Source organism: Glossina fuscipes, unplaced genomic scaffold, assembly GCF_014805625.2.
Source record: "Glossina fuscipes isolate IAEA_lab_2018 unplaced genomic scaffold, Yale_Gfus_2 226, whole genome shotgun sequence".
NCBI lineage: Eukaryota > Metazoa > Arthropoda > Insecta > Diptera > Glossinidae > Glossina > Glossina fuscipes.
Genome location: NW_023998569.1, coordinates 1,097,636 through 1,124,187, shown reverse-complemented (window position 1 = coordinate 1,124,187; position 26,552 = coordinate 1,097,636). Strand labels below are relative to the sequence as shown.

Here is a 26,552-nt window from a genome sequence, read left to right as displayed (position 1 = left end):
TTGCAACAAAAAAATCACTCAAACTAAACAAAAAAAAAAGAAAAGAAAAAGCAAACAACAGTAAATAATAACGTAACGTGTAGACAATGCTCAAAGACGTACGTGATAATATTGGTAAAAAGCTTGCCACCAGCTAATCTAAAAAGTATTGAGTCTTGTTTGCTCACGATTAAAATTAAAATTTCCAAACGTAGGTATATAGCCTATCAAACGGAATTTTAGTTTCTAGCCAACAGTTAAACATATGAAATGCGTAAGCGACGTATGCTTAGATGTGAGATATAATCTTGTGAAAATGAATAAATCATCTATTAAACCACGGTAACGTCGACAATGCCTTAAAAACCCGTGCAGGCATTATGTGAAAAAACAGTTGTTGTTAAAGGCGAAGAATTAAAAACCCAAACTCAATCAAACTCTCTTCCGGGGTCTCCGCGGAACGCCTGAAACTAATTAAATAAGAATCACCCTTAAAAGAATGCCGGTGCTCCACTTTTTCTGAAATGCCAAACCATAGTCCTCGTTACGCGTATTTACCCCTAACATTTTGCGTCAGATCTGTATTTAAATTTTTTTTGGTCCCGCAATAAACACGTATAGCTTTAAGAAAAAAATTTCTTCGCATACGAAGAAAATCTCTGCATGCGACCTGGCACACATGATGCAAAAATTTCACCTGTACAACCTCAAGTTCAAAGCTTACTTTTATGTTCCATTTTTCTGGAATATCATTCTTTCTGAGTCTGCGGATCTTCAAAGATATTCGAAGAAAATGTTGACAGCTATGGCCCAACACCCTGTAATTCTTCGGCCCATAAAAAAAACGGTACTAATGTTTTCGTGACATCCTAGTGGGCCTCCATAGTAGCCTGGCAGAATTGCGGCGGCTATGGGAAAACGACTCAAAAGAAGGGTAGATGTACATCCTCTTCCCAAACGTAGAACAATGTGTTGGAAAGAAACACGGAGAAGTTAGTTTGTTCTTAGCCCAATTTTTCACTGGTCATGGAAACTTTTCGAGTTGTTCGTACCGTTTCAACTTACGAGCACATAGCACATGCAACCTGTATCAGGGCATAAACGGCGACGCACACTGTTTTCGTCTGTCGGGGCATATGGCATATTAGGGAAACACGCTTTTCACATCTCTAGACATAGAAATTATGCCAAGTAACCCGCTATCGGTTATGTTAATGGATACCGAAAAATGGAAGAAATGCACAGGATTTTGTGCAAGATATGCTTTACTATAAAGCCGCCGACATCCGGACGAGGACAGGGGAGATAAGATGTTATAGTGAAGATAGGAATCCGTAAGGGTCCATCTCGAGGTGATGCGAAAGCATTCCAGGATGGCGATGACCCCAGTGTAGAAATAAAAAAAAAAAACAAAAGCCAGGCTATAGGGACTTGGTGAGTATGGTCTTTTGACCTCTTGGCTCCTTCATTGAGAATATGTCATCGCCGGACAGTATTTGTTGAGCGGTGACAGGAATTCTAGAGAAATGGAATAATTTCCTCATTATTATTAAGATAATGGGAAAAGTAGGGGGAAAGCTTTCATTATTACTTAACAAGAGCTGCAAAAAAATTTCATCAAAATGTCATTATTAGAAGTCTAATAACTAATAATCAATGTACTTCCCGTTCTAACCTCCGCAGGCTTAATATTTTTTAATCACTCTTTTACTAAGAAGCAAACAGCAATAAAAATATCAAGGAAGGTTAAAAACATCGCACAATAAATGCAATAAACACAATAGCAATAATATATTCTGCATAGAAAATTGTGCGTGGGATACTTTAACGACAAAAGATAATAATAGCTAAAGTCACAAGACAAAAGAAGAGGAAACAAAAAGAGAAAGAAATCCGTCACGATTGCTTCAATACATTTCGTATATGTATATATACATAATATACATAATACATACATAAACACAATAATACTGCGAGTTATTGCATTAAAAACGTATAAATAATATCTGTTATAAGAAGAGGTGGGCATGTATTTGTTTGCTTACATGTGTGTAGCTATTAAACAACAAATACATGACCCTACAGGCAAACTCTAAGAATTGCATTTAATTTTTGCTTAAACAGAATATGGTGCAAATTTCAGGTAAATAAACTCCACGGCATACACACATACGCAATCAAGGTCTTCCGTTTATGTTCTCGTATCCGTGCAAGATGTACAGAATGACAGGCAGACTTGCTTGCTGTTTCCATAGAATATGACGAACTTGCAGCCATATACATAAAATATTTTTATGGATATTTGCTTATTCATCAGGCTTGTCAATAATTTCAAAAGAAACAATTTAAAAGTTGTTTTTTGCAAAATGGAACGAAATAAATGGCGAAATAAAATTGAAATAAAGAAATAACAAACATATAAAAAGAAAAAAAGGAACAGATGGAAATTCCATCATAAAGCCAATTAGTTTTTGAATTGTTTAAGGGCATAAAAGTTATAGGTATATATAAAAAAGGTAGGAATTTGTTTGTTTCACTTTTATTGCACTTTTAATTTTAACGCCACATTTAAATAAATTGGCTTATAAAAATATTTTATGCTTATGCGTAAGTAAGTAAGGATGATAAACTAACTGGGACCCTTAAGGGGATTTTCTTAAGCAAATTTACTTTCATTTTTATTAATCCAATACCAAAGTTTTTGTCTCCTTTTTAAGATTTATTAAGATTTTAGATTGATTTTCTCCTTTATAATATAGGTTTTTATCCGCCTGAGTGGCCGAGTAGGCAAGAATCTCGACGAGCAACTCAATAGTCGTGGGTTCAAACCTCAAGTGCGGTAGAGTTTTTAATAAAAAGCCGATAGCCCTAGATGCTAGTGCTTTAAGACTTTAGTCTTAGAATTTATTCTCTGGCTAAATTTATAATAATAATAATAATAATAATAATATATGTTTAAATACTCATCGGAAAATTTATTGGGTTCACATGTCTGATAATCGGCAGACTTGGAATCGATTCATGGTCAGGCGTCTAAATGTCATTATATCCATTTGCGCGTGTGTGTATATCTCTCTATCTCTCTCTCTCTCGCTCTCTAAATGTGTGTGTGCGTTTCTTTATGGACCAGCGGCCCAGTGACACTGGGGTCAAAGCCATTCCGGAACCGCTTTCGCATTACCTCGAGATGTACTCCTATGAATTCTTGATTCTCATTATATAGTCTTACCTCCGCTGTCATCGCCGGAGATTTGCGGATTCGCACGTCATCTTTGCCAAGACCATAAGCTGACTACACTAAATAAACAGCTTTAGAAACTTTCTCCAGGTTTACCATTCTTAGAAAGTAGACTACCGAGAATTCTTATGGAACTTATTTCGACTGAGAAAACCCGTAAATTAAAAATTAAAACTTATCAATCCTAATCTTACCAAGTACGTTCTATAACAAATCATATCACGATGTGACTCTTCAAAGAATCCTGGGAATAATTAATATATTACTGTTTATATTTATAATTCAAATTAATTTACTTAGTGAAGCAATCTATCTATAAGCACACAAGCAACACAAGCAAGGTAAAAACCATTCCCCGGAAATGCAACATAAAGTAATCGAAAAAATAAAGGACAAAGCTGAAAACTGACTCGAAAGTCGCTGCTTGGTAAGATTAGGTTAAAAGCGCAGATTTACAAAATATTAGATAATTATTTATCTTTCTAATGAAGTGAAGATGCCTAACAAATCCATTAGTCTTTTTTTTTTCTAAGTTGTATGACAATAAACAATTGTGACAGGAATGAAATTTTTCACTGTAGAGGTAGCAGAAAATTTTACCAAAATACAAAGCAGAGGAGTTCATTTTTTTGTGATGAATAGCTGAAGTCCACCATCCAGAATATCATACCTACTATAAGCAAGTTTTAAGTTTTTTCTTGTTTAGCAGATTTCTGGAATCCAGAATTCGACCCTACCATCCTTAAATAAGAAAAACAATATGCCAGGACAAAGTTACACAATTCGATCTTAGAAGTACAACATTGCATTTAAAATGAGCTAAGATTTTTCAAAATAATTCTGTATCCATAACAAATCCACAGCATAAAAATTACCTAGAGAGTTACACTACCATACCCAGAATACCGTCAAAGACTTCGTTAATTCTACTTTAGCGATTAAGATCCAAAGAAAGGATGATTTCAGATGAAAAATATCCAATATATGCTATGGTTGATAAGGGATCCAAGAGTACCTGCAAAAAAACCAGCCACGCCCTTTCAATACTATAAGCCAACGTAATTTTATTTCCATCCTTTTTTTTCAAGTAAAGGTAGGATAGGCATAAAAGCTTCAGCCGTAGCCTTACGAAATTTTCTTAACTCATTTTTTTTTTTTTAACTGACAATGAACGCATATTTCCATTTGTAGTACCGTTTTACTAAATACAACACAAGCCTTAATTAAATATTCGTAAAAAAAATCAAATAGGTAATGCGCTTAAGTTATGCACGCAAAACTTTGTCATTTAATGTGTTACCATAAATAACTGCGACATTGGTTCACCTTTGAAAAAATAGAAACTAATGCCAGCATTTTTCTTTCGATTTTGTTTCATAGTCAAAAAGTTATAACATTAAAAGTAAAGGCCAATTGATTACCTATCACAAAAGTCTAAGCTTCTTTGCGATTTTAATTATTATGCTAATACCGAACGATTGACACTTTAGTAGGAGTTGTCTGTGTGAATTGACGATAATGATGAAATCAAATGCACTGAAACTAACTGCTGATGTATTTTCTCATCACTTTTATGACTTCAATTCAATGCATTTTTGTTTTTTATTATTTGTTGTAAACCGTAAAATTGTTTTTATTTTAATTTCTTCTTTAAAATGAGTTCATTGACTTGTGAGGAGATTCTTTACTTTCTTTTCTCTATTCATTTTGTCGATCTTTTCTTAACTGAATTTCATTTGCATTAGAGTGAAAGATGTCATGCAAAATGTCAATAGATATAACAATTAATCGAATAGCGTAAATTACACATTTAAAGCTTCTTTACGTACGCACCCTTAAACCTTAGGCGATAAGTTGCTCTGAGAAAAGGCAAATAGTAATGGGAAACAGAAAAGAGATAAAGTGAACCTTATTCTCATAAAGTAAATAAACATCTTCGATTAAGTTACTATATTACACACGTACAGATACTCATTGAATGGAATTTAACGACTTTTTAATTAAAATTCTTTGTTTTTTCTTTTTATCGGCTGTCGGTGATTCGAAGTATTTCTTTATATACGTATTACGTATTTAAATGAGTTTGTGTTGTGATATTTCTAGCATACGTGTTCTTTCGTACGTTACGAATAAATTAATTTATTCAAGCCATATGCTATTGACGATAGGCGATAATTTATGCAAATGGTCTAAAAACTTGAAAGTTAAAAATATGTGATTGAAAAAATTTATTTAAAAAAAACTTACAGAACACACACGCATATCGCAGAGTATTTTTTTTTTTTTTTATTCTTTTTTTTAATTGAAAATGGATTTTTTTTATCACTGCCACTATTTATAAGAAACAAAAATGTTTGATTTGATTCGTAAAAAATGAATAAATAAGCCAAAGTGCGCTTTTGTGTATGTGTGTTCATGCGTGTACTTGTGTGAGTTGAGTGTGCTTATGGCTTATGAAAAGTTGTCTCACCAGATTCTTATTTGTAATATGTTCACTTCAATCATGCAATCGATGAGATCTCCATACAATTCTCTCCATAAGTAGGTGGTTATTTGGTGTTGTTGTTTTTGTCGCTTAATGTGTAGTCGCATTACAATTCAATTCAATTCGTGTGATTATTCGAACAGAAACGTCAACGGCAATAGCAACAACAGCAACGATCGCAACAAAGATAAATTTCTACCGTTACTTTGGTGGTGCGTTGTAGTTTTAGCTACTGTTCATTTTGAGTATTTGTTTTTTTCTCGCTTTTTTCGTTTTTGTTATACAACATTTGTCAACAACAATCATACGTTTTAAGTGGGTCAGGCAAGGCCGTTTAGATTTTTCAACTGGTTGAAAACGTACGTATGGTCGTTCGTCGCCATCACTGTTGCTGCCGATACCGTTGTTGGTGCTGTTGCCGTTGCTGTTGCTGGTTTTGTGTATCAATGTAATGCATCACCCTTACCGCCACCATTGCCAACATTGCCATCGGTTTATTACCATCATTGGCAACATTGCCATCGGTTTATTACAATCATTTTAGGCGACAGATGTTTTGTTTTCATACATTTAGCGTTTATATTAACCTACTATACGCGTCATTTTATTGAAAATTTTTATACAACCAGGCAATGTGTTTGGTTGCTGTCGTTCAACAAAATTGCAAGATGAATAATTTAATGGAATTTCAAAATTTATGCGCGGAGATAAATACAACGTAATATTGGAAGCTGCTTTTTAATTTTTTTATCATACAAGGCATATATTTAACGACAATAATTTTAAATATCTTTAATGAACAGTTGAAAAGAAATTACATTTTCTAAATATAAACAAACTTCCTCTCATTGAGTTTAAGTTTCGTATCGCTTCTAGGTAACAAAAAAAATGTCGGATCTTCGCGATTAAGTCCGGATGTTCTGTTTAATTTTTTTTTCTCTTTTTTATTAATTTGTTCTATTATCGTTATTATCTTTATTTTTACTCGAAATGTTTACAGTGATAAACAACAGCAAATATTGTTTTATATTGCCGGTAAATGTCTAAATTATTATAACAGTAATAAACAACAAAATTTTCGAAATAAAAATTATGTTCGCTGAAACGTTTCTCATAATACAAGAAAGCAAACATCCGCCTTAAAATGAAATTTTTTCACGTCCTAATACTCAAACCCATAATTTTGAAGTGCGTACCATTTCATTAAATGCAAGTGTGCCAGTAGGTTGATCTAGAAGAGATTATCAGCTCTTTGGTCAATATTTTTATAAAGTCCACCTTACAGTTTCTTAGTTTATTGTTTTCTGCATCTAAATCGTATGCAGGCTTTAAATGATTCCATTAAATATTTTTTCAAAATTTCATACAAGTATCCGCTCTGCAGTTTCATAGTGTACAATTATAGGTATCGGTGATTGTGGATGGATCAGGCTTTCATTTCAACTTCTATCACAGTAGGCATTTCCAAAGGACGAACGAACGTGAAGCGTTAATCCGACTTAGACTCTTACACTGATTAACAATCAATGCATTTTTTTGAGCCTCAGCTGTTTATTTGCGAATGCTACGAAACGGAGCACTCATTTAGTATATCTTTATCGTTCGATAGGGCGTTTAAAAATTGTCTTTAAACATTACGCAAACGCTTTAACCTGCGTAGTTTGAACACAATATGTTTGCATACGGTTGTTGGCAGCATTTAAAGTAACTAAATACGTAAAAATTAGCGGCAATATTGCTAAGTGGCCTAGCACTAAAGAGCGGGTTTCATGAAGTGGTTTTATAAGAATCCTAATGGACCCGGTTTATAATCACTGACAATTTCTCTGTAAATTATATTGAAATGAAAGATAAGCGAGTCAGCTTTTGTTAATTGGCTTACTCTCTGCTCATTAGTAGCTGTAATAGATCAAGATGCAAGAAAGTTGTCTTAAAGCACTAGCATATGAGGCTATCGGCTTTATTGAAAACTCTACCACATTTGCGGTTTGAATCCACGACCATTCGAGTCGAGATTCTTGGACTATCCGGCCGCTCAGGCGAATGGAAAATTAAAAATTCTACAGATTTCAAAACGCTAAGAAATTGAGGCTACTAATTGTTTACTTAAGGAAACTTTTATGAATACGTATGGACTTGAACTTGAGTGTATTGATTTCTACTTCCGTACTAATCTATTTCTACTAATCTACGGAGTATGTATGTCTGTCATTTCAAGAGTTCTTACTTGATGCATAAAGATTGATATATTTCACATAAAACGCTAGGTAAGGAAATGCATCGAAAGAGGATCTAATAGATTTCGCATGATATTTGATGACTTCGCAACTGAATGTAACTGAGTAGGAGTTATCGCGTAGCCAAGTTGTTAAGAAGTGCGACTATCAAGTCGGCATATTTAGGTTCAATATTCAATGCGGCAGACTATAATTTAATTTGGATTGGTATGTAGTCGCAGCTCGACAGAAGGAATAACACTGAGCGATCAGGCACACACTTTCCAAGTTGCTGTTCAAGATATTTGCAATTACTTGCAGAATTTTGGCGGAGTTTACTAAATACGCAGATTCATGCCAATTGTTGCGAATTTGATTTTATTTTTCATTATTTTTCTTTAAATTTTTTGAAAATTTAAGCGTAAGGGGGCGTTTTAACTAAGTTTTTATTACGATTTACATTCGGCTACAAATCCGATAGAAAAATTTAATTTTTTGCACTGTTGTTGTTGACTTTTTTTCTTATTAAAAAAGAACAAGGTTGATGAAATCTAAGAGAATCTTAAAAATCTTATAATCGTCTTTCCTTTGGCAATAAATTTACCAAAACAATATGAGCATTTTTGTTCTTTCAGTTATATCCTTGAACTTAGCCCACTGTACGTAACACACATTTCTACCCTTATAATTGGTTTATTATTTTATATATATATGAGGAGGGCGTGTTTGGGACGATTTTGTGAGTGACAGAGCATTCACATAATGATGAAAATGGGTTCTTCTGATAGGTTTAGACATTTACTAAAACATATAAAAAATTTCACTTGCACAATTTCCTTCAAATTTTTCATAATTAACCCTTTGCACTCGAGGGCTCCGCAGCGGAACCATTTAAAATTGGTCTTCAAACTCGAGGTCTCCGCTGCGGAGACATTGTAAATAATTTGCAGTTCTTAACATAACAACACAAACAAATCGTAAAAACTAGTATTCGGATGTTTCGCTGTTGGTGACAAATGACGGTCGCGGCTCGCGGATCGAAAATCTGGGGTTACGTATTGTCCCTGAAAATTATTACAACCTGATTTGGACATTGCGCTCTTTCAGCCTTTGTACTGAGATTTAGTAGCAATAACTTAGCTTTTTCGATATTTCCATCGTAATTAGGCGCTTAGTTTGTTTTATACATGCTTGATTCCTATTATTTTTTAATTTTCATCTGCACCTTATAATGGTGGGGTATCTTGGTGGCCTACCTTCACTACGGTAAGAAATTTAATATGTAATCATTATTAGTACTTAAGCAATTATTACACAATCAACAATGAACTTGATATCTTGTATGTTCTTGTATCTCATATATATATGTAAACTAAAATTTTTAAAAATAAAGAGAAATTTTTTAATTTTAATTTTTACTTACCGTCTCACAATAAGTACATGACATATAATCCAATGGTGTAATAATAATAAAAAAAAAAATTGACGTCAAAACGTTATTAAATCATCCAGTATATCAGTTGACTTTCAACAATATTAATAAGAATAAGAATATTTTATTCCTCATATATCTATTTATATATATATAATAATATATACACTTAATATTTATATATATATATATTATACATATAAATAGATATATATATATATATATATATGTATAATATATATATATATTTATGTGTATATATTTGTATATATTGTATATATGTGTATTAAGTAAGTATATATATTAAGTATCTTCATAAACTATAATCATGGTTTTCGTTGCATAATTTGACCATAAAGTGTTTTTTAAATGTTTTGTATTATGATAACGAGCGACATATGATGTTTGGTTTCACATAATTTAGTGACCACACAATTTTCTTAAGTATGTAAAAATTAGATTTTGCTTATCTAGCAAAGGTTTTCTATTTACACTTAATGATTTTCTTTTTTTTTTTGCTTTTTATTATTATTTTTCTTTTTTTTTTTTTATCCACACAGACTTCATTTAATGATTTGTAGATAAACAAAATTTTTGGAAGAAAAATTAAACAATATTATGAACATACTAAATTACTTTAAAAGAAATAAAAAAGATAAATTCGTAGAAATTGTGAAAAAGACAATTGCAGGGCCGTGCACATCCGCATAAACCGCACTATTGCATTTGTTACGTTTTAATACAATGATGAAGTGATTAAGAAATTGAAGAAACTAGCAAAAAATCGTTGTTATACACAAAAATATTTACGTATGTATATAAAGGTGGCTGAATATTTAAGAGTAGCACCGTGATATTTGATATTTTATTTATCTCCTTATTCTTATTTTTTCTTCTTATAAATATTGTTTAAGCATTTTTCTTAGTAATTCATGTTTTCGTCAGACGATCATAGGAACAAATTTTATTAATTAATTTCGTCCACAAATGAGACAAAAAACCTTACTTTTTTTTTTAATTTATTGTACACAAAACAATATTGATCTTAAACAGCATCTGTACTTAGTTTCTTGAAGCGTTTTTCTCTTTTTTGTTTCAAAACTAACCGTTTAAGCGTTACGATATAATCCGCTTACAACACCAATTGCTTGGAAACTTGGAAAGGGTCGTACTGATACTGGCAACCAATCGACCAGAAAGAAATTGCCAAACTCGTGAATATCAAACACATACATACGCGAATGCAAAATTTACCAACAAAATACTTTAGATAGATACACATGGTCTCTCTTTCCCTATTTGTTCTCCTTAATCAAGCTGAACTTTATTTTTCTTGTGTTTCTCTCTTCCAAGCATGCTCTTTCTTTATGTTTGTCATGTATGCTATGTTTGGCTTAAGCCTTTTGTTTTTTTTTTTGTCCGTTGTAATTGTTTCAAGCTTAGGTTTGATATGACGTTTGAAACCGGGTTTTGTTATAGCCATCATACCAAAATTGTTTACGACCTGTTTTATGCTTGTAAGGCGAGAAAAGGCCTTGTTTCAAACTAGCTTCAGTGACCGCACAAGTGAGAGAAACATGTATTAGATGGAAGCTTTCGTTTACTTCACTCACTGCTGCATAGGTAGGTAGGTAGGTAGGTATCCCCACAACTGAAAAGTCAATGTCCTAAGACTGAATTTAAAGAATTTCCATGATACATAGCACTCAACACACATACATAAACACACGTAAGCAAATATACACATGCATAGCTATTTATTCCAACACTTCGTGTGATGTCTACACTTTTTTGCACTGAAGTACACAATTATCAAGTCTGTTTGCCTGTGCTTATAAGATACATATAAATGTTTATATCCACATATATGGTTATTTTAATAATTCTCATGAAAATTAAATGCATACATACGTTATCAAAAAATTATACATTAAACGTTAAATTAAGTGACTGCCAATAATCTGTATTTGCTTATGTTATTCATATAAATACAAGCAAATTAACATATATCCACAAACATCGAAGATCACCTAAAGAATTACTCAAAGTATTTGGAAATAATATAATAATACTCAATGCAAACGCCAATGGTGTTAGAAAAACGCACAGCCCATTGTCTAACGAGGCGAACGCTACAACTTCAGAGAACTATGTTGCACATTGCTTCTGTAGAACGGTGCACGTAGAGTTTCAGACACAAGGGCGTCACTCTTGTAACGTTTGGCAAACATTTAAATATAAAGGGAGTGAAGAAACTGAAATCCTTCAAAAAATGCCTCCAAGACGACATATTTCTTAATATCAAATAAATAATAAATAAATGAATAAACCAAAATAAAACGTCTGACGAGAGATTACCAACTTTCCTCTTGAGAATAACGCCTGCATGATTTTATTGAAATACAGGAATTGCTCTGCTAGACGAACATGGCGATTTCACTAAGAAAAAATCGTGAAGCTCTCTGATTCGAGACCTTAAAGACAATTAAAATTATTATAAGTATTATGTAGAGTGGAAAATGAAAGCAGTTAATGTAAAGGGCGTGGAACGTACTCATCGAATAAGGGAGAAAAGCTACGGTTGATTGGATTTTCGGTCACCGTGACATAATCTTGATAAATTAAACTAATTTTCCGATTCAACACGGACATGCATCATTTCAATCCTAGAATTATTTCACATTTCGCCACCTATATATTTATGAAGAAGTCGCAGACGCAAGATCCACCTTATGGCTGTAAATAATTTCAAAGCAAGGGCCTAAAAGCAATAACGAAAAGAAGCGACACTCAATAACTTTGCTTTGGGTATAATAAATGCCTTCGAGCAACTAAAAATTCTATTCAAGGATTGACATCAAAATTGTTTTAATAGAGAAGTGTCCAGTACTACGGGCAGAGGTCAAACCACCTGGGTTTTTTTTATGATTTGCACTTAAAAATAACAATAAAGAAAATAAACATCCTTACGTGCATCGAAACAGCATGGATAGATGCATAAACATTCATATATACATACGTAATTACAAACATATCTTTTGGCACAATTGATTTAGACCACCACACAGCAGGAGCTGTGTTTTTCTGAACGCTAACTAAATACTACGTATATTAGAACTTTAACTACGGGTATAAATGTTTGTAGCTTGTAAGCGACCCTACTTTGCAGAACTTTGAGAAGTTTTCCTATGATTTCGTTGTTTTTTTTTTTCTTTTATTGCGATACTGCAAAAGGCACACATGCATTCATGCATCGTACATCGCTTCATGATAACATCGACAAAAATCGTCATAAAAACTATGCACACTGAAAATCTTTAAAATTAAAATGAACATAGGAGAAGAAAAACAACGCAAAAAAAGTATGAAAAGAACACAATAACAATAATATTAATAAATTTATACATGACCAATGAATGCAAGATTTTAAGGCACCGAAACATATATAAGCGCATTCGTGAACATCCTAGCTAAACATATGATATGTATGTCTGATATGATATGATGTTACAAAGCACAAAAGGCTAAGCTAAGCAACAGGTTTCCATAGCTTTCGGCTAGATATGCTTGCATGTACTTATACCAATATATACCAATATATATAGATAGATATATATATATATATATATACGTGTCTTGCCCTATGTCTTAACAACTCGACTTAATTCTCATCCTAAACTAAAAAGTAAGAAAACTCAACCTATGAATAAAGTACGGAATATGTATGTTTAACTTTCGTGCAGAATGCGTCTTTATACATACAAATTCACTAATAGTCGGTATATAGAAGAGAAGAAAACTTACACGAAGACATTGTGTATTCTAGCTAAACAGAAAAACGATCAAACCGATCGAGCAAGACAGTGTAGCAATTGTTGTCAATATCCTTAAGAAGAGTAAAGAAGTTCATGAATACACAAACAAAACTACACATAAATTATTATGTATTGACATTAAAGATATTGGAAAGGTGAGTTTAATATCCCATTAGTGTCCAGTTTCATCAGTATAAATTAACAATTTTTATTTTCAATAAATTAACGCTCGCAAGCTTACATATACACGCGACATCGTTAGTATTGAATTGCATTGGATTTTGAATTTCACATTTACCATTAAGTGATGATCGTAGTCCTAGAAATAGTAGTAGTAGTAGTAGCAGTAAAAGTGGTAATAATAGAAGTGGCAGTGGTAGTCGGAACAAATGTTTGTCATTACATACATGTATTTAAGTATATAGAAAAGCTTTAGTTTCGAAAACCAATTGTAAAACCACATTAACAATCATAAGAAGAATCCTTGCGTATTATATGTAGAAGGACGGTGTAGCTAAGCTAAGGGTAATATGTACATTTTTCTCTAAGAGACCACCTAGTTGGATATTAAGTGAACACAATTCATATACATAAAAGAAATAAAATTGTTAAGCAACTACACTTGCGTACGCGTACATAAATTTGAGTTTATGAACGTTTCCAGATTTATACGCTTAGGCATACACGTATACATATACTTAAGTCATATAAGCATTAGTATACATGATATTAATAAATTTTACATTTTTAACGCTTTCCTATGTTCACCGATACGAATAACCATAAAATCTAATGATAGTCATCATCACATTGGGTTTTGAAAACATTAGAATTTTCGATAAATACTTAATGAATGCATACGTTTATGAATAAAAATCTGCTAATTGTACGGACATGTGTAAGTGTACACACGTTCACGTAATAACTTATTTAGATAATAAATACTGTTACATACGTGCAGTACATATCTCAAATAAATTAAATATTTTAAGAGCTGATTCTTTGCAACTTTATAAGAATATCTTCTAAAGCACACAACATGTTCAGGCAAAATGAGGCACATTTCAGCGGCTGGAAATTTTTGTTAATGTACACAATAATACATAGAAAATAAGAAAAGATATAAATGCATACACAATAATTTGTATATAAGCAATTTTGCATCGAATAATTTTTAATATCCTTCACAAGACAAGTATATTCGTCGTGTTTAATCGCATTCACATCATTTTTTTTTTTTTGCATTTGACCAACTTTCATTAAATTCTAGGCTGATAAGTGTATTATTCATAATTTATTCATTTAAAAATTTATATATTATTCTCTACACATACAATGGTGTAAGTCGTAAGGACCGGTTTTTGCTGCCGACGTCATGGAAGTTTTCCTAAATCTCCTTGACAACATTAAAATATAAGCCTAAAGAGGCATATTATATTATTCCTTCAAAAAGTTGATGATTGGCTAATTCCTGCAATAGGACTGTCAATCATCCGTCTGAAGAATAAATCCATTGAGTAACCTGGAGTGACTGTACGCTGAACAATACTTCCGATCGTTGGATTTTTCAAAACGGTATCTAGAATAGTTGCTTACGGTAATTTTGCAAAACGGTATCTAGAACAGTACTTTTCAGTAATTCTTGAAAACCGCACTTAGAACAGTGCTTTACGGAAATTTAACGGTTTCTGGAAAAGAAAAACCTTCACGCATCACACACTTTCTATGCTGGTTTTTTTTCTCTACCACGCACATATATTGTTCCCTATTGAATTATTATTCTGAGCAATTGTGAAGCAGAACATACATTCCTAAAATAAAATAACCGAATTAAACAACAAACAAAAGGTCTTCTCAATCTAAAGCGGGTTAGTATTTTTTAATTGGCTCTGTCTCAATCTAGAGCAATCGCTTGTTTTAAAATTCTTGCTCCGACTGAAAGCATTGATATGTTGTTAGATAAACCACTGTGGCCAGTTGGATCCTTAATAAAGAATTTTATCCCTCGTGATCGTCCCCGTAATACTAAAACAGTAGTCCTGTCGCCTTCAGGAAACTAAATGTTTCTTCAGGCTCACTATCTCTCATTTATCAAAATGTTAGAGGCCTAAATTCAAAAATTCGTTCTACCTTCCTAAATTCAGTGGGCACGGAGTTCCCCTGTTTGGCCTTCACTGAAACTTGGTTAAAACCTGGTCTACATTCGTCTGAACTTTTCCACAATTCTTTCCAGGTTTTCAGAAATGATCGAGTGAATCGCATTGGTGGTGGTTTATTAATTGCCATATCTGCGTCAGTCCCGTCCAATTTAATTGAATTTCCCACTTCTCCTGACGTTGAATTTATCGCTATTCGTGCGAATACGCCTAATAAACATCTATTTATAACCTGCTCCTATATTCCCCCAAATTCTGATATCTCCATTTACAAGATACACGCTGCCCTCATTTGTGAAGTGGCCAAGCGGTCTAGACCCACCGATTTGGTCGTTGTATTGGGTGACTTCAATTTGCCTCAAGTCACTTGGTGTAAAACTGATAATTCCTACTTTAACGTCTGATAAAAAGAAAGTCATTCATTAGTCAGTATTTCACTGATTCGCATAAGTTGGAGGACGTCGATTTAGGCGGGGGAAACCTGATGTGAATCGCTACAATGTTAAAGCGTATTCAGTTGCCTTTAGAGTGAGGCCCTCTCCTTATCTAATGATAAGGCGTTGATTGAGTTATTCTTCTGCAAACTTTCCAAATATTGATAGTCATTTCTGAGTATTTGTAAAAGGCGTAAATGGATGACCGCCGTATTAAATTTTTATAACTTCTCTCTCGCTTTTGCGAGAAATCCTTCACATTTTTTTTCTTACATTTTATGACTTTATTTGGTACTAAGTTATACTATTAAATTAGGCACCTTTCTGTGCCGTGTATATGATTTTACTTACAATGCGTAGCCCTGTCTAATTTCGAGTATTAGGCAACCACGAGATTGGTTTTGTGCCCATGCCAATGCTCTCTTTAATATTGCTCCTCCTATTAAGTGTAGGACTTCAAATTTTTCTTTTTTTATATAAGTTTACTTTTACTATTCGAAACTTTTTGCGATTTTTTTCTGACGAATATAGCGACAAGATTTCAACATTTTATTCAAATGCTTAGAGCTTTAGAATTTTCGTCAACCACTGCAATCTAAGGACGGACGGACGGACATAATTAAACCTTGTGTTTATCGATTACATATATGAAATATTTGCGAAATGATAAATGTTATGAAGTGCTTACAATTCCTAATGTCAGGAGAGAAGGTAACCATTTAATAAAATATATAAGCTAATGATTGAATAATGAATAACTAGTAAATAGGTAAAACAAGAAAAAAAAATTGGAAAAAAATATACATGAGACAAACACAATTATCAGACCTAGTCATAAAATAGTTAATTAAAGCCAAGTTTGATAAAGAAAACATTGCGGCTTACTTTAGTTAATAACATGAATTTTCTACCCAGGAATGATTTTAATGGAGTTCCTCAAAGTAAAAAACAAAATAAAACTAAAAATGTGGGGCATAGTAAAATAAAACACATGAAATAACGCCGGCTGTCTTCCGTGTATTTACTTAGACTTTAACTAGCAGTTGAGGATAAGAAAATTTTAAAGTTTGTATTTTGTTCACATTGGTAGGTGATGACATATCGCTTTGTATCCGTAACGGACTTTCGCTATAGAATTTCTAACTGGTCGCAAGTGATCTGGTTTGCTCTAAGTAAAACTCCGCTGATTGTAAAATATAGGATGAACAAGTTCTTAATGAGAGCTCTTTCAAAAAGAGGAAACTGTCGCGAGTAAAGAATATACCATCGGAATCAGTATAAAGAGTACTGCGCTTGGTCCCGCGAAAAAGAGGATTGTTGGAACGACGGGTAAATGATCTTTTGAAGCCTAAGGGAAATGCCAAATCAATTAACACAGAGGATTGCTAGTAGCCTTTACAAAATAATGGCTGCCAGTATTTTCCCTTCTCTCTAGCGAAAAAAAGTCTTGGGAGAATGTTTGTCAATGAACCAATTTACTGCGTTCGCTCCAACTAGAACAAATTCTACCTGCTGCTGCTGTCGACCAGAACTGTTTGGGAATTTTCCCTGCCATCTTCAATTCATGAAATAAAGCAAAGCTCAATGCGGGAATATCATGTGAAAGCTTCCGATTGCCCATAAATATATAAGTACTTACCTAGACAAAAAAATGTACTATCGAACTAGTTACACATAAAATCTAATAACTGCTGTGTTAAAAAAAAGTAATAATAATAATAATAATAACAAGAATTTTTACGTATACAGTTACGTATATGTAATTATAAGCATATGAAAGTATTCATATGGCACGTGTATATCTGGTTTTCATAGCACTTTTAAGAGTTACTGCAATGTCTGGTTACGTTTAATGGTCGCTTTAAACTATAATACGTATAAAAAACAATCAAATGATTATAAATTGTTAGGCGGAAAATCAATTTAAAAAAATGTTTCCATTTTAAACCAAACCTATTGCTAATCATACATGCCGTTGGTTTCAAAGTGGTAATCGTTAAAGCTAATTAATGTGAGAACTAATTTGAATTACGTGCGAAGACGGGGATATGTACGTATGTATAAGCAAAATGAAATATATAAAATTTTAATCAAGTTTAGATTCAAGTCCATCGACGAAAATTTTAAGTAACATAATTTGAAAATATTCGAAAGGCGCCTACCATTTAATGTCTTGTCTTAAGTTGAACTTATTATGGTTTTTCATTTTTTTGTTTAGCAAATCACTTATTCTTTTTTATTTTTTTAAAATAACATTAATATTCTTCGTCTAGTAGCTGCACGTATATGTTTTGTAATTAGAAGCGTGAGGAATTTTTGTAAAATGCGTATATTTCAATGGCAATACCGTGTATTTTTCTTTAGATGTTTTACTTTTTAAGTTATTTGTTTTTTTTTTTAATACCATATCGATAATCACGTTAAACACGTGCAAAGAAATTGCTTTTCTCATTTCATCTTGAATGCAATGTAATCAGGGAAGAGGTTCAGCTAGAGTCGAATCTTCTAATATCCCCCATTTAGCTGGTATATGGTGTTTGTTTGTTTACAAGATATGACGAAAATATATTTACTCGATATATCAATCAATGCTATACCCCATCGATATTGTTTACAATATGTATTTCAATACGATATGATTTTATAAAGTTTTGACAGCACTTTGTGAGTAACTGTTTACGAACATAACAACTCTATATTAAAATATTCCGCCTTGCTTTCTGTTACTTGATTTAATTTACCGGCTTTAAAAACAAAAATTTTTTTTCCCAGAGCTCTGCAATTTCGCAACAATAATTTAGGTTAATACGGAATAATTGTGCTTTACTTAATAACAACGGCTGGGATTATATTGCAGGTTATTAAAATTTAAGAAAACTTCAGACAAAGATGATATTTTGAGATGGCAATCATCTATCGCCTCTTTATACTTACCGCGCACTTCAAATTTTCGATACTTGTACTTATGGATTATAAGCTTGCAGCACCTTAACGCGCCTTCTATCGTTATATATATGTTATAACATATATATACTCTACCTGGATCCAGACCAATACAGTCAATTTTCGTAAATTAACCAAAGGAGAGTAATGAAGTAACAAACTTAAGCTTCAGGGACTAAATAAAGGTTTGAAAATTGTTACTGACTAAATTAAATGCATTATCGTATGTAAAAATCAAGATTGCATCTATATAACAAAACATGTATGAAAAAATGCTACGTAGAATGAACCACTAATGAAATAGTACAAAGAAGATTACGAAAATAATAAAAAATGTTAGATCGAAAATTATTAGGTATTTCCTAATTGTAGTACGAATTGATTTATTTCACTATCGAAATTAATCTAATATTTATTTTTTCTGTGTGATTTGCGGGGCTTAATAACTTTGCTTTATAATAGAATTGATACCGAGACGTGGCAACACAAAATCAAAACACCTATAACAAGAATGCACATTGTTTTCTGTCTTCCGATTAGTAAGTGCACCCAACTCTGGAGTACACTTCCATACGGTGTCTAGGAATGCAGTGCAATATGTTAATTGGACGTATGAACAATGTCAAATTTGCGTAGTTGCTCTCGAAAAAGATATGCGAAATCTAATTTTAATAGCGATTCTGATATTGATTTGATGTTTCTTTAATAAGTTTTGAAGGTTGCCACGCTACTACAAATTCTCAGACTATATCGACATCGAAACGCATTAATAGTGATAAGAATTTTGTTGAGCTGAAATCAGAATTTCATGAACTGTGTTTTGCGATGATATTTTACGGGTTTCAATGAATGTTAATACAAAAACATATATGTGATCCGATCTAATATCGTGCTCTATCTACTGCTAAATTTGAGATGCTTTACCACGATTACGCCCTTTGGTCGCCTCATTTATTCAGGACACAGAGTTAATCGCCCGGTTAGACTAGAGCAGCTCCGCCAAACGAATACGTTATGGGAACTCAATCCGTGCTTTCTCATCTTCGGTGCAACTTCATCCATGATCTCCGTCGGACTTTTTATAGCGTCGTATCTGCTTTTTCATCGCCTGTTACTAATGTCTTCAAAGATGGCGCCATTGGATTCGATTCATTACATTTTTCAACTTGAATTCATGTTTTATCTAAACATGGAATTTTTTTCACTGCGAAGCAAAGGGCGTGTTTTTTTTGCCTTTTTTTTTATTTGCTTAGTTCCGCAATGATGTCACAAGATAAAACATGCCGGTCATTTCCAATTGTTTGTTGATTTTCATCGGCATTATTGGTAAAGAGAATCGTAGCGAGATTTTAACAGCGAAATATCCACGTAGAAACGGGGATGTCATTTGCTTGCTGCTCATTTTAATAAAACCTCGTCGCTACAAGTCCATAAAACATTACCGCTCTGATCAAAGCAATATTGTAAAATATAAGAAATTTATTCAGAATTTTGACTCATTGCGTTGAAGAAATAATATTCGCCTCTTTCTTGTAAGTGGATTGTCTTCTTTAAGTTGTAGTAGGCTTAATTGAACTTTTTGCTTCTCACTTGTTGAGATTTAGCACCATTCCATGGGAATTACTAATACTAACATGCATTCAGCGCTCCATGAACTTTTTCCATTAACCTTATAAAACGCGAATATTGGCAATTTAAAGAAAAAAAAATACTTTGGAATCACTAGCGGGTATAAATTCGAATAAAAGAATTTCACGTTCATCGATATATCATTATATGTGCACATATGTACATGTATGTTTACAAAGTTCTAAAAGTGCTTTTACGCATTGCTTGTACCAATCAAATTTAATATCGTCCTTGTGGTGGAAATGTAAGCCGTATTAGAATAAATAACGTTATATTTCTTATTTTTTCTTAAACCAAATTTTAATGACTGCTTATCTTAAATTTTATTTATTTACTATAAAAACTGCTTTTAAATCCGCAAAAGAAAAAGACGTGCCGTTGCACACATGCCATCTCCTTTAAGATTTTAGCGTGCTTTGCAAAAATACTTTGTCCTGCATTATAAAAACAACCAAAGGTTAAATAAATTTAAAGTGTAAAGTTAATGAACACAATCAAAAAAGAGAGCAGAAATTATGGTAACGTTCCACTAATTTATTTTTTCCTTTTTATACTTGACTACTTGCATTTCGTTTTCATGTCTTACGTGGTCGGTTCAAAAATGAATATATAATATACGTAACAAATAAAATTATTTGCAGCGAGAATATGAATAAGTGAAGAACAATGAGTAGGAAAAGTCAAATACTTGCCGGAGAAAAAGTAACGTATTTCATGTGAATTCTTAATTAAAGCGAAATTTTGGAGAAACTACAGGACAATCATTAACATTATTATCTGATAAACTTTGCTTGCAGATAAACAGCTATAATTTACCTTAAGCGAACTCGTTTTTCTGTTAAGTAGAGGAATGTAAGGTACTCTCTTAAAATAAAAAGTTCGATAAAGTACGTATGACTAGATCGAATTATATAACTAAGACCGTACTATACAAGATATATTTAGTCTGTGTTGGATATATACAACATCTACAAGAAAACTTAAGGTAGCTACACCTTTTATTATACCAATCGCTCCTGAATTCATTTCTATACATATTTAAGCATATCCGTTCACCAGTGTGGTCAAAATTTGTGTTTTTCGAGATGTTGTGATGAACTTTGATAAGCTCACGTACCAGGTGCGAACATTATTAAAAATGAATCGGATTGAGGTAATTTTACAATCACTAGCTACATAATACTTTCTATACAAAAAAGAAATTTGTTATATTTGGTAATTCTTGACAAAAATAGCTGAAAGGTAATATTTATAATATGTTAAATAGGATCGAAATAATTGAATACAATTGAATGATTTTTCGAAATCCCCCCAATATAACTTTTCTTGCAGATATATGTCCGAGTCGCGATGTGAAAAGCCAATGGGTTTTCCAATTACACCCATGAGATAGAAATTTATATAAGACGCTAAGTACACAAATCTTTCTCAAAAAGCAAAAACGTTACATTGAGCCGGCGTGGTGGTGATGGTGTCGGTGTACCAAATTTCATCAATATATGTTAAGAATTGTGGCCTGCACAGTGAACCCAAAAAACAAGAATGGAGAAAAATTGATTCTGGGTCTGGCACACAAATTTAATATACCCTTGTACCACTTAGGTTTTTGAAATTTTTAAATTAGTTAAATATTGAAAATACTTCTTAACCCAAGAGTTGCCGAAAACCACTAACTTCATATTTCAAAATGTTGCATTTTTTTTGCTAAACATTTTTAGTATTTATTAAAATTCAAAAATAACTAAATAATGCCAATATTTTTGTTAACTAAGGTTACACCATCAAATGTATGTTATTTTATAGATACACTTATTATCATATTATAAAACGTGTGTATAAGCATAAACGCGTCCATACGTATCTATCTACACATATGTACATTGTATAAATATTATATATTCATAAACCTAACAACTTCCTTTCGCGTAATCCTTTTTTTTTTATTATATACATATATACATATATATATTATAATTTTACTGGGCCGCTCTTTATACTGATACTGATATATGTTAAAATATGTTATGTTGTTATACATATCATCATATCATGTTATGATGTTGCATGTGCAATACGTACATGTGTTTAAATTTTTAGTTCTACAACGAATCATATAGCAAGAAAAACAAAATATAATATAAAATTATCAACGATAATATTCCCAGCATAGTATCATTATTGCGATTATTGTTGGTGTGTTGTGAAGGTAGACGATTTTATGTGTACGTGTGAGTTAAGCTTTACGTTTGCTACGCTACTCAGCATGAATGTAACTGCAACACTCAGTCCAACTCAGTATGAGCTTCAGTTTCTTTGTTTTCCTTGTTTGTTTGTTCTCGTAGTCGACTTGTTTGCATTCAATATCACTATATTTACTCAATGTATGCTTATGGCGTGTGTATGGATATAGATTTACATATATATAAAAATAAATATATATTCTGTATGGATATATGTTTATATCATATGCTAAACGACTTAAATATTTATTTCTGTAACAACAAAAACATGTATAAGATGAGAAAACAAAACAAAAAACAGAAACTCTTGGCTTTTATTACTCCAGATTTATGCAGGCAACCCTTTTTCCTCGTGGTTGTTGTCGACTTGGTTATTGTTATTGTTGGTGTTGTGCTTATCATACATAAATTATAAATTGTTCGACTTTTTTTGTTTTGTTGTTGCTTTACTTATATCAATTCAAAAGGAAAAGAGACCAAAAGAAAAAAAATAAATTACAACAAAAACGGCTTCGCTTACATTCAGACATGCATGAAATTTTATGTACCACTATATGTGGCGGTATGAACAACTTGAACTTTCTGTTCAACGTTTTTATTTTCAATTCAACTTTAAGCTTACTGTGCACGTGCAAGCGTGAAATCTAAATAAACGCACGTCTGCAAATATGAAACGGCTAAGTCGACCAATCACTCACGCATTTGTTCACTTAATCATTCATTCATTCCTTCGTTTATACGATAACTTACACATGTAAACATTATTAAAAAGATAAACAAATAAAAAACGAATGCAATTATTGATCAACTGGTTTTAAAAATGCAATGCATGCGATTTTCAAGTTTTTACATTTTTGGTAAATTTTGCAAATAAAGTAAAATAACAAATAATATGTATATAAAATTTGTCTGCATTTGTATACATACGTCCACATATATGTAAATAGATATACATGTAAACGTTAAACGGTTGTATCCATTAACATAACTACCAAATCACCGCTGTCCACGTTGGCTTTATCCATTGTTACATACCTTCCTCAACTAACTAAAGCACTGAACACTATGAAAGTATTTGCATCATGCATCGTAAATAACATTTTATATATTTTTTTTGTGTGATGTTTACTACAACAATGCAAGCAAGCTTTATGATCAACTACATATAAACATGTAAAATCAAATCATATTTTAACATACAAATGCATAATGCGCGATGCCAACACATTCATTGTGTTCAGCACTTAATTTTTGAAGTTCAAAATTCTTCTCTAGTTGAGGAAAATTTTCCTTTTGCTAATGTAACTAACTGTTCTACCCACGTGATTAAACACGACTATAATATTTGCTGCTAGACATGAAGTCAAAACGGAAAGATAACATGTGAAATCCCAACCGCAGTAATTTAATGAAATGAGGAAAATTTATAAGAAAAAGTTATTGTTTTTATTTTAAATAAACTTCTTTTTTCGAACGCAGCTAACTTTACTAAATTTTTGTCTTTTTTCAAGTGTTTAAGAGTAGCGAGTATACTCATGATAAATTAAGACTAAAAATTGACGAATCAACAAAAATTCCCTCTCCTTAAAGAACGGACACTGAAGACCTTTCAAAAAATATATTGTTCAGATAAATCGGTGGAACGATCCGCCTGCAGTGCAACGTGAAGTGAGAACGCGTTTGTTTCCCAAAATAAACACAAACGATTTTTTTGGCTTATTACTCATCACTCACTTCTGCAGATACAACGATACAACGATAATAATTCTTGAATATATATTCTCGTATAGGCGATCTTACAATGCCTGTACAAAAATGGAAAGCCGTTCGGGCTCATACGATATTATGGAGTGTCGATGCTTCGTGCTTTTATCGAAATGTTTGTAACAGGTAGAAAGAAATTTTAGAGATCGTATAAAGTACATATCTTCTGCTTGATCATTATCAAAAGCGGTGTTGAATTCGACATGTATCCAGACCTCTCTGCATGTCCGTTTGCAAGTCTGTCTGAGGGAAATATTTTACATCGATCCAAGCAGAACCATCATGCACCATAGCATTACGTGTTGTAGCTTACTTTAAATAGCATCATTGTCTTTAATTGAAATTTTTAGTTTTATTATTTAAATTCTATCGTTATAAGTTATATTTTTTAGCAATAAAATAGAGCTTGGTTATCAACAACGAATAAAAAAATTTTTCTATAAAAGACAACTTCATTTGTAATGACTTTTACGACGAGTGTAATCGTCTTTGCCGAAAAATAATTAAGAAAGCGGACTTCAGCTAAAAGCTCATTTTTTGATGCACACATTAGTCAATTCGAGATCTGAACCTAGAACTCTACGAATTCCTTCCAATTGACGGATAAAAGGTTCACCAGGAAGATTATTTGAGGGTTATTCATTATTTTTATGAAGACATTCGCCAAAATTGTGTCTGGAAAACTCTTGATTTCTGTAATGCGGTCCAAAGTCCCACGCTGGATTCATTGTTCAAAATTTAGACAGAACTACAAGTCATCGTTCATGTCTAATTTGGTTACGTCTAGCTTCTGGGTATTTTTTGAAATCAAAAAACGGTTTTAGAAACGTTATCATTATAATTTTAGCCTAATGAAATAAATTCTTAAACTAAAAAAAAAAACATTGAGCACTAGCAACAAAGGCTATCGGCTCCAATTTATAAAAGTATATTAGATATTGAGTCTAATAGTTTTAATAAAGTAATATATTGCATTGATATTCTGTTCTGCAGCTGATTGTAAAATGCCCATAGGATAGATTAGTCGTTGCAAATGCAATACTTCTAGCCAAGGCAAAGTTAATGCGGTCACATAGTATGTGCTTTATAGTGAGAATTTGTCCACAATTGCAGATTGGGGAGGAAGACTTCTTGGAAGATCCATTGGTAAGTTGCAATTGTATGGCCAAGGCGAATTTTCGAAAATGTTTGGATCTTGGTTTTCTCAACATTTGTTGGATATAAGGGTGGAATTAATTGAGGGTTAATAGAAGAGTAGATGATGGTATTGTAAATTTCCTTCTGTAATTTTCTCTTTAACTTTTTTCCAACGTCTTGAAGATCCAACTTTTACATCATTCATAATTAGAAGTGCAGAAGCAGCATACAGCCTGCTCATTTCCCAATAAACCGATATGACTTGGTACCCAAAGCATTTAAATTTTTTCGCCGAATGTTGTAACTATTTTACTCAATTTATTGATGGGGCTCCATCTCGTAGTCGAAGGATTCCGTATAGCTTTTAATGCAGATAAGCTTTCAGTAACAATCACGGTTTTGAGTTTGTTTTTATGGGAAAGGTTCGCAGCGTGAAGGATAGCTGTGGCTTCGGTTGTGAAAGTTGAAGTATTTTCGTGAAATATGTGATTGAGAAGAACCTGTTCTGAAGCATCTACCACGGCATAAGCAGGTGGCGGACAAGAAGATTAAGAGCTATCTGTGTATAAAAGATTCCAACCGTTGCTATCCAGTACTTGGGTTTTTCCATCTATTAGATTCCTGAAGACGTAATTTGGAGTATCTTCATTCTTGTGCATAGACAGCGAAATGTCAAAAGAGTAGTCTTTCAAAATCCATGGAGGTTTAAGACCAAAACAGTTGAATTCCTTTGCGATGTATAAACAATAGTCATGTGTAGATGTTGACTTTCGAATTTTCTTGGGAATAATAACCTTTTTCACATCTTCATGGACAATAGATTTGTTGGAATTAAGAAGCTTGGAGACGGTTTTAGTTTTGAACTCATAAAGTTTATTTTCTAAAGCTGGGAGACCAGTTTCAATTATATTCAATTATTGGTGATAAACCGGTTTAAGAATGTTGTCATTAGATTCGCAGCTATTGCCATAAATTATCAAAGCGTAGTCAATCTTGCTTAACATGAGCCCGAGAACGTGGAGCGTCTGCACGTTTAGTACTGGTAAGTCTTTAATATGCATCAGTAGATTTCCTGCATCGCACA

General features: G+C 32.6%; 2 protein-coding genes across 6 annotated transcripts in view; one reads left to right on the top strand and one right to left on the bottom strand.

Moving 5' to 3' along the window:
- LOC119642582 (cadherin-86C) overlaps positions 1-10,524 on the bottom strand; it is a 115,413-nt gene extending 104,889 nt beyond the window's left edge. For 4 of the 5 annotated variants that reach the window (XR_005248090.1, XR_005248089.1, XM_038041768.1 and 1 more), the window contains exon 1: positions 9,342-9,520. The gene's annotated coding sequence lies outside the window, so the exon portion shown is untranslated. Of the gene's footprint in view, positions 1-9,341; positions 9,521-10,356 lie in introns of those variants that run through there. The other variant, XR_005248088.1, reaches the window with a different exon arrangement.
- The window catches only part of LOC119642584 (ectopic P granules protein 5 homolog), a 71,123-nt gene that overhangs the window by 9,944 nt on the left and 34,627 nt on the right, over positions 1-26,552 (top strand). The gene's annotated exons all lie outside the window — the stretch shown is intronic.